The following is a 16714-nucleotide window of genomic DNA, read 5'->3' as shown; positions in this document are numbered from 1 at the left end:
CCACAGAGCACAGGGAAAATTGGCATATATCCCTTTTATCTTGTATTGGGACAGCCCTCAGATACTCCCAGCCCCAACACTTCTGCACCTGCTTCCTTATTCATTCCAGGGCTAGGCTCCTGCTCTGTGGGATCAGCAGCCCTGGTGACTTGTCAGGGGCTTACTTGTGAGGCACACATGGTGGGGGTGAAGCACAGGTGTGAGGGACACCAGGGCAGGTATACCAAGGTGGGAATCAAGGTGCCTTTGGTCCTCCCTACTCCCTAACCACACCTTTATTCTAGGACCTTCCTGTTTCCCAGGCTCTATAAGGGAGGGTGCAGGAAGCAGTTAGGGCTGCTCAGTGGTTTGGGCCATTATAATGCTGCATTTGCATAGTACATAGGGGTTGAGGCTTGAGAATACAGTTAAGAGACTTTAATGCTGACCTAAGGCACAGCAAAGGGACAGGAATTGCCTGCTGAATTTTCACTTAAGGGGTACTTGTCTGAGATTTGCAGTGGAGTGAGCAGGCTAATTAGTCATCCAGATCTTTCCACACATGGCCAGTTTCACGGCCACAAGCTTTCCTCTGAATCTAAAAACTGCTGCTTTGAAGATGCCATGGCATTCGGGCGTGTAGTGCATGCAAGCCCAGTTGGTGAATACAATAATAAAATGTGGATAAAAGACTTCACCCCTCCTGCAGGGATGTTCCTCGGTTTGCATGAGAGAAAGCTCAGTTCCGGGTCTGCTGGGCTGGGAAAGTCACCATGAGCACTGGTCAAATGATTAAACTGATCCCAGCATTTTGTTTAGTAGCACTGGAGCTACAGACACTTGGGGCACTAATTTGGTGGCAGGAGTTACTTCATGGACGTGGATCCATAGCCATGAGAGGGTAAATCCATAGCATGGGGCTAGTGAAGCAGAAGCTTAGGAGGGCAGAAGTACCTCTCTGAGGCAGAGGAGAGGATGATGAATGTGCTGAGCCGTACACAGGGCCTGAAGAGTGTCATGGATTCTGAGCATCACATTTAAAGGAGTCAGTCAATTCTCCAAGTCCATTTCCAGAACACATGAGTAAAAAGGTTCTGGGCATTGGTTAAAAAAAAAAGCTGAGAGAGCTGGAATGGTGGTACAGGAAATGAACGTCTGCTTGTTCCCATCCTGGAGTCTATACTGTTTCCTTTGCTGAAGTGGCTGCCTCTGAGTCCCTTAACTATGGTGTGGTGAGAGGAAGCAACCATGATGGATGAAAATAAACCCCCATGGTGATCAGGAGGTATTCCTTGGGAACCAGAAAAAAGCAAGGCAGGCTTTAGAACCAGTGTTCCCGTATATCCTAGGTATCCTGATTGTGACAGTTGAAGTGGAGATCTGGACTATGCAAGACTAGAAGTGGCTTGAGTAAAATTTATTTAAGTAGGGATTTTACTTCACATTTATTAGGTTCCAGGCAGCAGCAGGAGGTGGAGTAGGAGGTCTTGGTCAAGCTTGTTGTGCTTACTGCATTTGAGGCATTGTGACATCATAAACAGCACACTACTTAGATCTAGACTAGTCACCACTGAATAACTGTGGAGCGACTGGTAGTGTTATAGTTTGGTAGTGTCATTACAATGCGACTTGGAGGGCAATGACCATGATGGTGTCATACGAAACAGCACTCAGCTGCAAATGTTAGAATCAGATGTTATGGCTTACTGAAGACAGTTTTTACAGTTGGGTGCAGTAGTTCTGTTGAAGTTTGGCAGACATATCTAATAAAATAGGAAGTTAATTACACTGAAGGATGCTTGCATTTTGGTCAGAGCTCAGCCTGACGGTTGCCTCTAGCACACCTCCGGAAAAACAGAGAGAGCTGATAAATCACCTTCAGGAACAGTCAGGTATGTGTGGATGAGGAGGTCCCTGCTCATGATAGAGAGAGAATACTGCATCTCCCTGAAGCGAAGTAACCAATCGATTATCACACATCATGACTTTGTGGATCGGTGTGGGAAAAGGAAAAAGCTGTGTTAGACTGTGATGTAATGCCTAACAGGAATCCTAATACATGACTTGGTCATGGAATCTTTTCTTACAATGGAGTTTTTTTTTTTTTAATCAACTTTTAAGGATTTGACATTTTTCCTGCCTTCAGTTGAATTTAAAGGCTATTATTTTGTATATTTTTTTCATCAAAATTATGAAATACACCTTGATATACTCTACTTGCAGGTATTTACTTTTCTTAGTTTTCGAGGACCATTTGGGTTGTTTGCTTTGTAAGGAAACAGAATTGTGTCATCCTCCAAAGTGAGTATTTGTTTTTGGCTATGCGTGTCTGTCCACGGCTGATTCTGTGCTTTTTGTAGACACAGTAATTATTGTCAGTGCACATAATAGTGTACTCTTTAAAAAAAAATTTCAAATGACATTTATCGAACATCCATGCTACTAACAAGGCACTGATCCTCTGTGCAGGTTTGGTTGGGATGGTCTTCGCTTATTCTTGTCATGAGATCGCATTTGATTTGTGTTCCCTTTTACCCTGAAATGGGGCTCAGCTGAAGGATAAAGCTATGCATTACCTTACATATACCTCCACCGAGCTGCCAGCAGCAGCAGCTGGGACTAACTTGCAGTGATGTAGCAGCCACCGCCATCTCATGTCTGCTACGTAGATGGCAGTGATTGTGACACAAGTCCACTTTGGAGACACTGAAATGGAAAAACATATGTACCTTAAGGTCCCTAAAATAACAAAGAATTTTTATATACGATTTATGTGTCTCCGTGTTCACTTTCCCTACCTTTCCTCTGGTAAGAAATAAAATTAATTTTCATTCAGTCATACAAATGGACCACCTACTTGTGTATGAGGAAACTACCGGGCTGGTGGTTTAGTGGGTAAGACAGAAATATGTGTTTCTTTTTGATGCACATAAAAGTCCCCTCCTCTTAGAGACTCAGGAAATGGCAACATTCTCCCCATCTTTTCTCCTTTTTTTTTCTTCTTCAGATCACTGCTATCATGGAAAATATGAGTTATGCAAAACTTAAGATAATGCAGAGAGTAGCACAGACCCTCTAACGTTGGCACAAATGTCTGAAGAACAATGAATGGCCAGAGAAGGGGGATTCAGAAGGCAGCAAGTTTTCTTAGAGAGGGAGGCATTTGAGTCTTGTAGTGTGGGTGTGTATATGTGTGATGTATAGGTAAAAGTTTTCTGTCTATTCATCCCTTCTACTCCTGAATAGGTTATCTTTATTATTAGTTTCTTGTGTATTTTTTAGAGTTTCTTTATACACTAGTAGCAAATACAATTATAAATGCTTATCTGCCTCTCAGCTTCAGCAAAAATGTTATCATACTATACACACTCTTCTTTTAGCCTACTTTTATTCATTGCAACTTAATTAACTTAGAGATTACTCTTTTAAATTTCTATTGCATGAATGCACCATCATTAATTCATTAAGTGATCACTTTCCTACTAGTGAACATTTAAATTGTCTCCAATCTTCTGCTGTTACTAACATTCCTCCTATGAGTAATCTTGGACATCTATCATTTTATCTATATGAAAGTATATCTGTAGAATAGATTCCTATAATGGAACTGTGGGATCAAAAGTTGTGTGCATTTAAATATTAATAGATGCTGCTAAATTACCCTCCATAGTCCTTGGAGCAAGTTACCATCATACTGGTGATGATAAGAGTGCTCTTGCCCACAATCCCATGGCTATGGTGTATGTGGTAAGAAGAATTATCTTTCCTGCTTCCTGCAGAGATGTCCAAGGAGTAACGCTTAGAACCTCTGAATATTTTAGGTAACACAGCAGAGAAGAATTAAGTTTGATAATCAGCTAAACTTAAGATAGGGAGTTTTTTTCTGGATTATCTAATGGACACAACGTAATTACAGAGGTCCTTCGAAGTGGAAGGAGTCAAAAGATGAGTCAGGGGAAGACATAACCATAGAAGAAAGACACAGAGAGATACAATGTTCCCGGTTTGGAAGATGGACAAAGGGGCCACAAGCAAAGGAGTGTGGGTAGCTCCTAGTTAACTTTCTATTTTTTCGTTTCCAGCATTCCACAGTGGTCAAGTCTCATCAGCCTTGCCTACAGTGTGGATTTACCTTCAGGTGCCTTCCTTACATCCATCACTTAATTTCTGCAGTACTTTCTCCTCTCTGACTTGAGGTTTTCTCTTGGTTTCCCGTTATGAGTACCTTCATTTCAGTCTGTCTCAGTCAACCTTGGAGCTCTGTTGTTCCCTCCTTGTGGCCGAGCAATAAGATCTTTCTCAGTGAGGCTTTGAACCCCCAACAACCATGTTTGCTAATATTCCACCTGAAAGAATGGCCTTGTGTTTGCCAGGCAGGCACTGTGCTGCTGAGCTAAATCCCCAGCCCCTGCTTTCTGTATTTCCTATATTTCTGTTCTTCAGGCTTTAGTTCGTACTGTTTTCTCCACTGAAAATTTACCCGCTGAAATTTCTTTTATCCATCAAATCTTATCTCATATGGCAGTTCTTCCTCAGGAAGACTTTTCTGTTGCCTCTGCATTGACAGTGATTTCTCTGTCATTTAATAATTACCAATCTCTCTCCTATGCTCGGAACTATACTTACTCATTTATTTTCTTTTTCTTCCCATTAGATCTTGAATTCCGACAAGGCTCACCATACCTGTCTCCTGTGGAATGTGATCCAGAAATCTGTTAAGCAACAAATGCTCGAATGTTTATCAAATGCTGAGAATTCTCTAGAAGGTAGTTAAGAAAAAAAATGAAAAAGTCCCTGAAGGACTGTGTCCAGCAAAACAGCTTGCTATTCTTCTGAATTCTAATGTGTGTGAGAGAAATAAACTTTGTTTTGAAGGCACTATAATTCAGGGCCTCTTTGTTACTTTGGTGTAGCCTTTGAAAGGCATTGGGGGGCATAAATAAATAGGTGATCCATTAATGTGTAGAGGAAGGCTCATTCATTCATTGATCTTTAAGGATGTTAGTAAACTCTGTAAAACAAATAAATGAATATCCAGGGATGATTTGTTAGCTTGAATAACTTAGGGGGTTCATCAGGGTCTAAGTCTTTGCAACAGGGAGAGACAGCAGTTTGGTAGCTATGGCAGACATCTAGTGTGGGGTGGAGAGGGTCCTGATATAAGTTTAACCAATAATGGCCACTGGTGAGACTAAACTTTTGAGTTCAGCTTAGAACAACAATTGAAGAAGCCACATTCTACCCGAGAACAGAACAACCTTGAAAAGTGACTACAAAGGTAAACTAAAATAGACAATAGAGAATATGGGCCTCGGACTTGAGGCTATGGAGGGTATGGAGGCTAATGCGAAGGTGAAGGAATAAACTGCAGTGTCATTCCGGCTACTCCTGAAATGCAAGAATTTTAAAAATTCAAATGGGAGAAATGCCATTTTCTGCCTTGGTCTAAGTAGCAGGGGCTTGCAGGGGCTGGGTGTCCACAGAGTGGATGTAACAAAGCCTAGGGACAGAGAGGAATACCTGGAAGCTCACTCATAGAAAATAGTACCAGAACTTGGTTCCTGCAGAGTCTAAGATTCTTTTCAAAAATGTCTTGTTAGGACATATTGGCCATACATAATAATCACATTCATCATGGGGAATTTGTACCTGTGCATAGTATATATTCTTTTTTCCCCGTTCCCCTCTCCTTTTCCCTCTCCTCATTTACAAAAACTTTTTGTCCATTTTTTCCTTTCCATTCTCTTTTTAAAAAATTCTTTTTCCCTTCCCTCTCTTCTCTGCCCCCTCCCTTGTTCCCCTTCTTTTAAAAACAAGCTTTTCCTACTCCCCAATATCCTCCAGATTGCTCCTCACTTACCCTTTGTGTTTCTTAACCGATAACAAATGCTCTGGGTAAAAGGAACCCATTGTTGTGAATGGGAGTGTGAATTGCTATAATCACTATGGAAATCAGTATGAAAATTCCTCAAAAAACTAAAACTAGAGGTTCCATTTGACTCAGTCATTCCCCTTGTAGGTATCTTCTTGAAAGAATTAAATCACACCACAGCAATATACAGACACATATGTTTTGAGGGTTCTTTTACCCCCAGCATGATGATATTCTTACTGGATGAAGTCCATGGCATTTTCTCTAAAGAAGATATAGAGACCTCAACTCAGCTGGGACAAGTTCTCAGTGTATCGTAGCAGAGAAACATTTCAGGATGTGTCACCGGGAAGCATAACCTGATTTATTGGGCTGGGTTCTGAAGGAAAAGAAATTAGGAAAGGGACTTCAGCATGGGGAGCTGAAGGAGCACAGCTCTGATGGACACGATCAGATTTGCCTTTTCATGAAGTAATGAGGTCAATTTTTATGGAGTAGCTGAGGTAGGCTAGGGTCTGGCTGATCATTACCCCAGTTCTAGTTTTACAATTTGCCTCCAGAGAAGTCCTTATGACTTGAGGGGTAACAGGCACTCCTTCAGTGAACCCTGAATCTCCTATTAGGTGTTACCATGCATGGCAAAAAAGAAAAAGCAAGACACAAGGTTACAAAGGAACAGGGATATGGAATGACCAGTGCTTGTGAGGAACAAAAGCCAAGAAGCAGCCAGAGCCCCTGGTATTTATTGTTTACACATATGCCAGGGACTTAGGTGAAAGGGTTGTGGCTGAATGCATGGGGAGGGGGGATGCATATGCAAGCATGGCTTGTGAAACCGGGAAGAAAGCATTCTTATATGAGGAACAGGACAACCAGACTTAGATTGTGGTTAGTGAGTGTTATGGTTGATACATTGTGTCAACTTGGGGAGTCTAGAGGTTTGGCTAAGTGACTCACCAGGAAGCCAGGGTGCTTCTTTTGTATACATCCTGAGCCTGTGGAAGAGGAGGGCATAGAGATTATGTGAGAGCTACATGCCCCTTCGGTGGGGGTAGCCTGTTTACAGTGTAAGGCAGGGAAAGAAGCTGCTCGCCACCATTCCTCCCTTTTGCTCTGGCTGTTTGCTGTTCAGCTGCCATTCCCCCCTTTGCTCTTGTTGCTTTGCTATCTTCCGTCTTGGAGCCAGCCAAGTATGGACTGAAACCTCCACAAACTGTAAGCTAAATAAACCTTTCCTTCCTTAATTTTAGGCATTGGGTATTTTGTCTCAGCAACAAGAGAAAAGTAACCAAGACAGTGAGTAACTGTTTTTGCAATCAGTTCTAGGAAATAATTTTCTCTAGAGTCACACAGGGCTCAGTAGAGAAATTATCTCATATCTCAGCCCCACAGTCCCAAAGCCCACTTCTCTGGGCCCAACTGTGACCATTGGTGAGGAGCAATGCTAGCCCAACACGTCATCCGCTTGCTTCCATGAAGACACATACACAGCCTCAGTGAGACTCACTGTCCAAACTGAAAGCCAATTCAGTATAGAGGGAAGTCACCTCCATACAGTCTGCACTGCTCAAAAGTAAGCACAAGCAAGTTTGGGTCTGGGGGAGGGCAACATGGTAGTGTTCCACAGAGGGATAATGTGGTCTTCATCAGATGATTGTTTCTGCTTGGGAAAGTCTCAGTTTGGAGAGGCTCTGCTGGAATTCAGCATGCCTGTGGATTTAGGATAGTGAGGGACAGTCTTTAGAGCTTTTCGCCACAGCCCGCTGTGACATGTGTGCCATAGGTTTCCCGTTCTGGTTTAGGGCAATTACTTGAGACTTTTAGGTGCCTGTAGTAATTGAATGTCCCTGCAAATCTCTTATGTGGATGTCCTAAGTGTTGAAAGGGGATAAGATAAATAATGTAAATTTAGAGTTATTAGTCAACATTGTATTGCTGGCTTTTAGACACACACTCTCTAAATGATGAATCTGCTTATATGCAAGGGTGAACAAAGATCTGACTGAAAGTTTTAAGGTAATAAAGGAGATAGATACAAGATGAAGGTTAAGCTTTGGTCTGTTTTTAGTTACCAATTAGATATCTGTACACTCAAATAGAGAGTCATTAAAAAATATTTTAAAGCAAAAGCAGCTTTTAAGTCCCTGACTGCATCAGAAGAAAGCACAGATCATTCTTCTAGGGAGTACCAGATTAAGAGCCCAAGAATACACCTGCCCATATTCCTCATGGTGGTCTCTGCCTCCCTATCATGAATTGACTTGGGGCCAAGTTTGTGAGGTTAGTCAATATTCAACACGGCATTGGCTGACACTAGATTTGGTTGCTTCCTGAGGCTCATCTTGTCTGTTCATACTTTTCCTGTCTTATCCTTTGGGATTTTCCTGTATCCTCAGTTTGCTAGAGGTAAGGTAGGAGTAGCCCAATCAGCAGCCTGGTTTCTTGGAGCCAGGCTCTGGCATAAACCCATCTGACCAATCACTTGTTGGGGTCCTCTATGCCTGGTACCAAGTAGGACCATTGTTGAGAGTTCTAGAAGCTATATTTAATGTTCTCCCCTTAGACCACATGTGTCAGCTACCCTTGCCCATAACACTCTCCTCTCATGCACTTGGTCTAGACTAGAGCTGCTAGGAGCCTTGGGACCCCCTGCCTGGACCTGCCGACTTCTCTCCCACAGAAGCGCGTGACACGGCAGTCTTGAGTGAACTACCTTCCTCTTGCTCGGTCTGGTCCCCTTGAACTGCTCCTTAGAATGTGCCCCGTAAGGGCGACACCCCCGCTGACAGCTCCTGGAACAGCAAGCAAAGGGGAACAAGCCCGCAGCTATTTCATTCCTTCCCTGATTATTCTGAATTGTTTGTATAAGCTCCGCAGAAACTGTTCTTTGAGAAGAATGACTTTTCTCTTTCCCATTTTTCCTTCCTTTCCCTATTCCTCCTTTACTACCAAGTTCTATATTGAGTTTCTCCAGGTGCTGAGCAAGGTATCCTGGATGATTCTAAGTCCTGAGGGGGGATTTTAGGAAATACCATGTTGTACCGGGACATGGGGTTTAGGTCTGGATTCTAGCTCTTGTTTTGCGTCTGATACACTGGGTAAATTAATAACCTTTGAATAAGTTGACATAAAAGACATATGTTAATGATGGATGGCTATAAGGTACAGGGAATGCAAAAGGAAGGCCTTGAGCTTGGCTAGGTTTTGCTTTCAGTTCCCTTTCCCTGCCTTTGGCAAATCTCTATCTCCTTGCCTCTTATTTCACAAGGGACGTTCCTTTGGGACTATTTTCAATTTAAGCCGCTAGGTGGAGCCTCAACCCTGTGCATAGCTCACCAAAGGGGTTGCTCTGGTATCTGGATTAAGAGCAAGGATTTCTTTGGGAACTGAAGTACAATAGAAGGAATGTACTTTCTCTCTGAAAACCCTAGAAGTCAACCCAGATATTTCCTACACAGCTTGCTGCAGAGAAGGAGGCCATTTCCCTGCCTATTCCTCCAACTCTTTACTTCACTTTTTGCTGCAAAGCACTACAAGAAACCCAGAGTAAACAGCACATAGAAGAGGCCTTTTTCTGTGAGGAGTGGAGGGGTAGGGGATTTCTACCTAGTCCACCTGAGGCAGAAGACCCAGCTCATTAAGTGCTCAGGCTCTGGAGCTCTAAATCTATCCTGGCTCCGCTCGTAGACTGTGTAAACCTGGGCAAATCACACAACTTCACTATGCCTGTTTCCTCAGCTGTAAAATGGGGAAAAGAACAGTGACTTGTCTCAGGATTGTTATATTGTGGTAGTGTAGTAATTGCTCATTAGCACTATCCGGGTTAGATACTAAATCAAAGTGAGCAAACTTTTGTCATTGGTAGACTCACTCTTCCATCTGGCTGGCTCTTGGGAGAGAATGCGAGGGCGTGACTTTTCCAGCCTTGTCTCCAAGAGGGGCCCTTGGTATGCCTCCTGCCTTTGGGACTGGGAGAGCTTTATTTCTGACCATAGAGGTAGTGTAAGATTGTTAGCTTGCTCTTCTGGCTTTGAACTTCTTTCAGTTGGCTGTGTCCTTGGAGGTAGGGACTCTGCCTGATGACACGTGTGTCCCCACTCTGGCCTGGCTGCCACTCTCCCTCCCAGACTCCCATCAACCTTCTCGTGGCACTTCCTCCCTTTGTAGCCACTGTTGTTTCTAACTTGCCTTAAAAAAAAAAAAAAACATAAAAATCCTGCTGCAGACTCTTTGGAAATCACTTTGGCATGAGGACATTCATTCAGTGGCTCTTATGGCCAGGCACTGTGCTGGTCTATTTTATTTGTGAGGAGTATTATTGCCAGGCTTTGTATCTTCAAGCAGGGCAGGAATAGGAACTGGCTCGCTTCTCTGTGTCTCATCATAGCGGACAGGAGGGATTACAAAATTATGAGTTCACAGAGTAGCTCCTGGGGATAAAGAGCTGTGAAAGGGAACGAACAGAGTGCCCTAGATACAAGAGTCTGATATTCTATATCAGCTTGTAAGGTGAAATTCACATCTCTGAAAACCACAAAGGGAATAGCTCATACCATCCTGATAACAACTCCTTTTACCTCTTAGCTCCGCACTTTTTATACTTCAAATTGTCCACCGGTGAGTGGCTCACAGGCTGAGTGCTGGAGTTAAGTGGGGATGAGGAGGAAGGAGAAACAGGCCCAGGAAATTGGAACATAATCCCTGTTAAGATCAGAGAGGGCACCAGAGGGTTCTGAAGGCTTAGGGATGTGCTTCCTGCCACCAAGCAGCTGTCAGGTTTCCTCAGCTGCAGAGAGCCCTTCCCTCTGGACTTCTCACAAGAGAGGGAAGCGTTTAGAATAAGAAAGGATTTCTGTGCTCACAGAAGCACTTAAAGTCTCACTCATTTCTAACAGGTAGATATGTACCTTGGATTCTGTGGTGAAAATACTTTACTTTTCTAAGCTTGTGCATTTTTCTGTTGAAACCCACCAAAAGATGTCCAGTGGCTGTTCTCGTAATATCCTCAAATAGGCAGTAGGCCCAATAGTTGAAAACAATAGGTACCAGCTATTTTTCATTGCGAAGAGAGCCACTGAGCTTTGAAGAAGCCACCTCACCCAGGCCTGTTAGAAAGCGATGCACAGGCCCTTCTGACACCAGTCACTTGCAGGCCTTGCCCGAGTCTATATACGAAAAATCAGGAGGGGTTGTTAGGATTTGCATGTGTGAAGTGTGATTGGAAAATATGGTAGGTGTTTAAATTTTAAAAATTATTACAGTAGAAAGCACATTTCCATTCATCTCCCTCAGAATATTCTCTCTCACTTCAGCAACACTTATTCCATCATCCTTGCCTCTTTCTGAAACACTTCAGGGAGTCTCTTCTGGGAGTATCTTCAGTTATGCTGTCGTGGCTGCTCTAGTGTCCTGAATCAGTTCAAAGCATTTACCTTTCATGGGCATTTCAATTTTGGAAAAGAGCCAGAAGTCACACAACAACAGAGCTGGAGAATAAGGTGTGTGAAGAGACCCCATAAAGTTTTTTATAAACCTGCCTTTCTGTCGGATGGCGCTCATAGCAGCATTCACCGTATTTATGATTAGGCTTGGCAAAGACACAAAAGAATGCTTCCAGAAATGCTTCAGAAAGGGGCAAGACACTGGGATAAGTGTGTTTGAAGCGAGGTGGAATATTTTGTGGGAGATCAATGGCAATGTGTCTTTCATTGCCATAAATTTTTAAAAATGTAAACCCTTACCATAAAATTTGGTCACATTTTGTATGTATTCCTCTATAATTCACTGTGTTGGAACCTCAGACCCAGTTTGATGATATTAAAGGTGGAGCTTTTAGGAGATGGTTAAGCCATGTGGATTCTACCCTCATAAATGGGATCAGTGGTGCCTTCCTTGTTAGTTCCTCTGGGCTCAAGGGAGCTGACAAGAATCTTTTTTGCCTTTTATCTTTTACCATGTGAGTACACAGCGTTTGACCGTCCTGCTGTGTGAGGATGCAGTAAGAAGGAAGTCTTTCACCAGGCACTGAATGCTGGTGCCTTGGTCTTGGACCTCCCAGCCTTCAGCCCTGTAAGAAAAGAATTTTTGTTCTTAATAAATTGCCTAGATTAGAGCATTTTATTATAGCAGCACAGAGTGACTAAGACAGGAGGGTGAAGGTGGAGGAGCGGAAGGAAGAAGCCATGGGCATGTGGCATTTGTGTTGAGAAATGATTTCTTCTTCAGTTGCTGAGTAAGGAGTAAGTGGGCCCCAAACCATGTGAGGAAAGGCTCCAGGGAAATTACTGTAGAGGTTGGAGATGACTTCTAAAAAGGGAGGGGCTGGCATGTTGGTGTCAGGTTAGTTGAGTTGCTGATCTGCCTTGAGCTCATTTGAGCAGGAGGAGGAGAATTGGGAGACGGTGGGCCTAGAAGGAGATGTGGTCAAGACAAGAATCCAGGTATCCTCTTGGGCTGAGAAGCCAGAAGTCAGTTGTGAGCCACTTAAGAGAGCTTCCAGTGGAGGGGGAGACCTTGGTGATGGGTTTTGATGGAGCTGTTGCAAGGGCCCTGGAGATGGAAGTTTTGGGGGTTAGGGAAGTAGAAACAGCTGCCGCTCCTGAGTTAGGGAAGTGTGTTGTGCTGAGGCTCAGGAATTCCATGGAGAACTGGTACACAGGCTCCTTGAGAGAGCAGAGATTTGAGCACTAACTGCAGGAAGGCATGCAGCTAGTCAGTGTTACCCTGAGAACAGAGCAACCAATAGGGAGAGGGTCTCTGGCAGTCAGTTAAATAAGAGACCCCTCTCCCTACCTTCTGAAACCAGGCCTTTAAGACAGGTACAAGGAATAGCTCAGAGCCTCAGTATCCCTTTCTCTCTCAACTCCCGGGGTCTCAGCACAAAGTCATACTAAAGAGAGGAGATGGTGTGATATGTAAATCAAGTTTGAGATTAAAGTTTCCATGGGACTGAATTTTAATAATGGAAAGTTAAGGGCAAGGTTTTGAAATCTGCCTAGGATGTAATTAAGGGATGCAAAGGGCAGAGTGGATTGAACTTGGGTGAAGACAGTAATTAAAGGAAAATAAAATTGCTGCATGTTCATATGCCACTGAGCTGACAGAACAATATAATGGTTATAAGCCTTTTAAACATGACTTGTTCTCAAAGGGATACTGGAACATTTGAAAGAAAGAACACGTAGTATAAGCTGGGGGTACATTTATAACCAAGAAGCTATAAAAGTTTCTGGATGAAAACACAGATTCATTTTCTAACACCAATATTTTCAAAGAAAATAATGAAAAATCACTTGGTGTTAGGTCTCAGATGATTTTCATGCCCTTGGAGGTGAGATTTGGGAATGAAGATTTAAGATTATTGCCTAAACTTCTTTGGTTGCCTTCTGAAAGAAGACAAAGTTTACCAAGAATTCTAAAAATTATTTCAATCAGAAATTCCTTAGAGCAGATCTAGGTACTAGAACATCCTCAGGGTTATTGAGAATCTACATCTATTTTGACTGATTGCGTTCAGACATTCTGCCTCCAGGAGCTCCAACTTGTTCTTTTAGAACTAATGGATCACTACAGGGCTTTAGTACCTACCTTCTCACAAACAGGAAAAATGTGCCTCTCTGGTGTGGTTTACCACTAGATAAGATTCACTTGGCATGATGATTATTTTCCTTGCTTGGTCACTAGTCACCAGTTGTGGCCTTAACTGCCTAAGATACTCTATTCTATTGCCACTGACTATGACATCAGCTTATTCTAACTCACTAGATTCGTCCTTCCTTTGCCTATTAATCTCTGCTGTCTATCATGGTTGAACATCTCAAATTATGTCTTTTTTTGTTTTAAAACTACTTTGCTTTTTAAAGAACAGCGCATTGGAGGTAAATAAGGGGAATCAGTTTTGCAAAGGGCAGGGACTGGTCTGGGTGGAACGCTGGTTAGAAAGCATTTTTGATGGGGCCACAACTCAAAGGACTTATTGCTGTGTGTTGTATGTGCAGTATCTCTTTCTCCCTCAGGTGCCTCATGGGTACCCTGGGCTGTCTTTCCTTGCCTAGACCACCCAGTAACAGACACAAGAGTTAGGAGCTTCTGACTTGACTGGGTAAGAGAAGGTTCTGATCCATACTTATATTTAGCTTGAGGTTTTCATCTCCAAAGGCAAGTTGAGCCTGGGGAGTTGAGAAAGGAAAGAAGTGGAGTGGGGAAAAGAAGTGAGGCAGTTAGGATGGAGTGTCAACTTGACTGGCTTTGGAATCCATCCAGAGGATTGGTGGGCCATGGAGGTGTGGCTTTGGGTCTACAGCTGGCCTCTGGCTGCTGCATCTCTGAACTGTCTCCTTCTGCTTCACAGCTACCATGAACTGAGCAACTTTGCTCCTCCACATCCTTCCACTGCATTTCTGTTTGGAGCCAGCTGATCAATGACTGACACGGTGAGCCAATGAAACCTCCCTCCTTTAATGTGTGGGTTTCTGATTCTTATGTCCAGCCACAGGAAAGCTGACCAGTATAGGAAGAAACCCAGCCATTGTGAGGATTAGGGATAGAGAAAGTGGCTGTTCCTTAACACTCTCTGATCTGTCCATTGTCCACGCACAATTTGCTGTCTATAATCGTGGACACTTGAGAGGGATTTGGGACACCTTGTAGGAGGAAGGGGATACAAAGGAAAACTCCCTGGCCAAGGAAGAACTGTTAAGAATTTAAAGATTTTCCTTTGAAACAGGGACGCCATGAGCATGCTCTCCATTAGTACAAACTAATGGAGCTGGTTTTAGGCTTGTGGGTGAAAATAGCACATTTCACTTGAATTTAAAATTCTGTATCTGCCAATTCTAGACAGGTTAATCTTCCAGTTGAAAATGTTAGTTTCACGGATGCAATAAATTGGAAAGCGCAAAATAATATTTTACCTGGATGATGTGTGGTGATAGTGTATTTGGATGTTCAGCTTGCTCGGAAGGCAATATTTATCACTTCATTGATTTTCAGCTTTGGCTGTCTGATCTGGACCTTTCTGTGGCTGTTAGTGCCAGCTTCTGGTGACTTAGCTAGATACGCAGTGGTCCAATTCCAGCTCCAAATTATGGGTCCTAACCTCAGATCCATGCTTCACTGCTTTTTGTAGAATTTAGTAGACACAGATACATCAAGTTGGCTACTAGTATTTATATGTGTATGAATGTATGAATTACAAAGATATGATTACAGCAGTTAGAATTTATAATCCAGTTAGAAAGCAACATAAAATCAGTAGGTTTATGTGTAACACTGTCTTATGGCAAAGCTATCTCACAAATATTTTTTGGTTCTTGAATGTGTCCTTATATACATATATAACAGGGCATTAAGATTGAAGTCCAGTGGAAACATTTGATATTCACTAGTATGGGGTGCAAAGAAAAATATAGGAAATTTAAAAAGCATTGTTTAAGAATGGTTCCGTGATCTTTGGATCACTTAGCCAGATGATATGGGGTCTAAGAATGGGAGTTAGATTTTGTTGACAGGATTTCATTGTAGAAAGCTGCTCTTCGACCTCAGAGTCTGTGTGTGCGCGCGCGCGTGCGTGTATGCATGGGTGCATGCCTGTGTATGTGTGTGGGGGTGCTTCTCCACTTCCAACCTTATGGGGGTGGGTAGAGGGAGACTTCAGGGGCATTTTTGTTCCAGAATCCCATCCAGGATATCGCATTACTTTTAGTCATTAAGTCTCCTTAGGTTTTTCTTGGTTATGGTAATTTCTCAGACTGTCCTTGTTTGGTATGGCTTTGACAATGTTGAGAAGTACTGGCTAGGTATTTTGTAGAATTTCCTTCAATTGAGATTTATCTGATATTTTCCTTATGATGAGATGGAGGAGATAAAATACACATGTACACACACATATAAAAGACCACAAAGCCAATTTTTACCACACCATTTCAAGGGTACATATAATCAAGGTGACTTTTGCAAACGCTGATTTTGATCACCTGGGTAAAGTATTGTCACATTTCTCCACTGTGAAATTATGGTGTTTTCTTCTTTCTGTGTTGTGCTCTTGGGAAGGAAGGCACTTTGTGGAGTTTACTTTTACCGAACAGAGGGAGACTCTTTACATAAGTTATTTGGAATTCTTCATGGAGGTTTGCCTTTTCTCTGTCATTTATTTGTTTATTCAATTGTTTATATCAGTATGAACTTGTAGATTTTATTTAATAATTTGTATTACAACATAATCTCAAACTGTATTATTTTTCTACTGAAATATTTCTGGTTTGTGCCATTGGGGGCTTTTTCAGTTGACTCTGTTTGATATACTGCCACCGCTCTAAGTGTGCACTCAGCTGTGTGTAACTGTATCTACACTAAGTGAAATGTGAATTCATACTGATGTCTCCAAGTCTAATCCATTACCATATCCATCACTCTAGCCTCTTCTTGATTACCTGTAAAGTCCCATTCCAATTGGTTCCTACCATTGGTATCCACTTTCTTATTTATTTCTATTATGTAATAGTTTCAGAATTATTAACCCATAACCCTATGGGAATCATCTTCATCAAGTTATTTATAATTTTTTTGGCATTTCCATAGATCAGCACTGCTTTTGCTTATCATCTTCAATGAGGTTATTTGATATGTATTGTTAGATTATTTTGTTATGTATTGCATTTCATCTTGACATTCCCTTGACCTCCTAAATTATATTTCTTATATTTGTATACATAAAGATTTACTCTTTGTGATGTAAGTTTCTAAGGATTTTGATAAATGCATAGCATCATTAGTCACAATTACAGTATCAGAATAATTTCCCTGTCCAAAATGTTCCCCTGTGCTTTACCTAGTTGGCCTTAGAAATATTCCCTCAAACCTAGC

At 42.3% G+C, this 16714-nt stretch overlaps 1 long non-coding RNA gene across 1 annotated transcript; it reads left to right on the top strand.

The window, feature by feature from the left end:
• Positions 1–1533: 1533 nt before the first annotated feature.
• LOC102012076 lies at positions 1534–4860 on the top strand. The gene is made up of 2 exons (XR_259987.2): positions 1534–1871; positions 4634–4860. It is a non-coding gene; the product is annotated as an uncharacterized LOC102012076 (long non-coding RNA).
• Positions 4861–16714: the final 11854 nt, after the last annotated feature.

The sequence above is a fragment of the Chinchilla lanigera genome, unplaced genomic scaffold (genome assembly GCF_000276665.1).
Source record: "Chinchilla lanigera isolate Chin_1 unplaced genomic scaffold, ChiLan1.0 scaffold00011, whole genome shotgun sequence".
NCBI lineage: Eukaryota > Metazoa > Chordata > Mammalia > Rodentia > Chinchillidae > Chinchilla > Chinchilla lanigera.
Note: the sequence above shows the minus strand (reverse complement) of the source record. Positions and strands in the feature narration are given on the sequence as shown.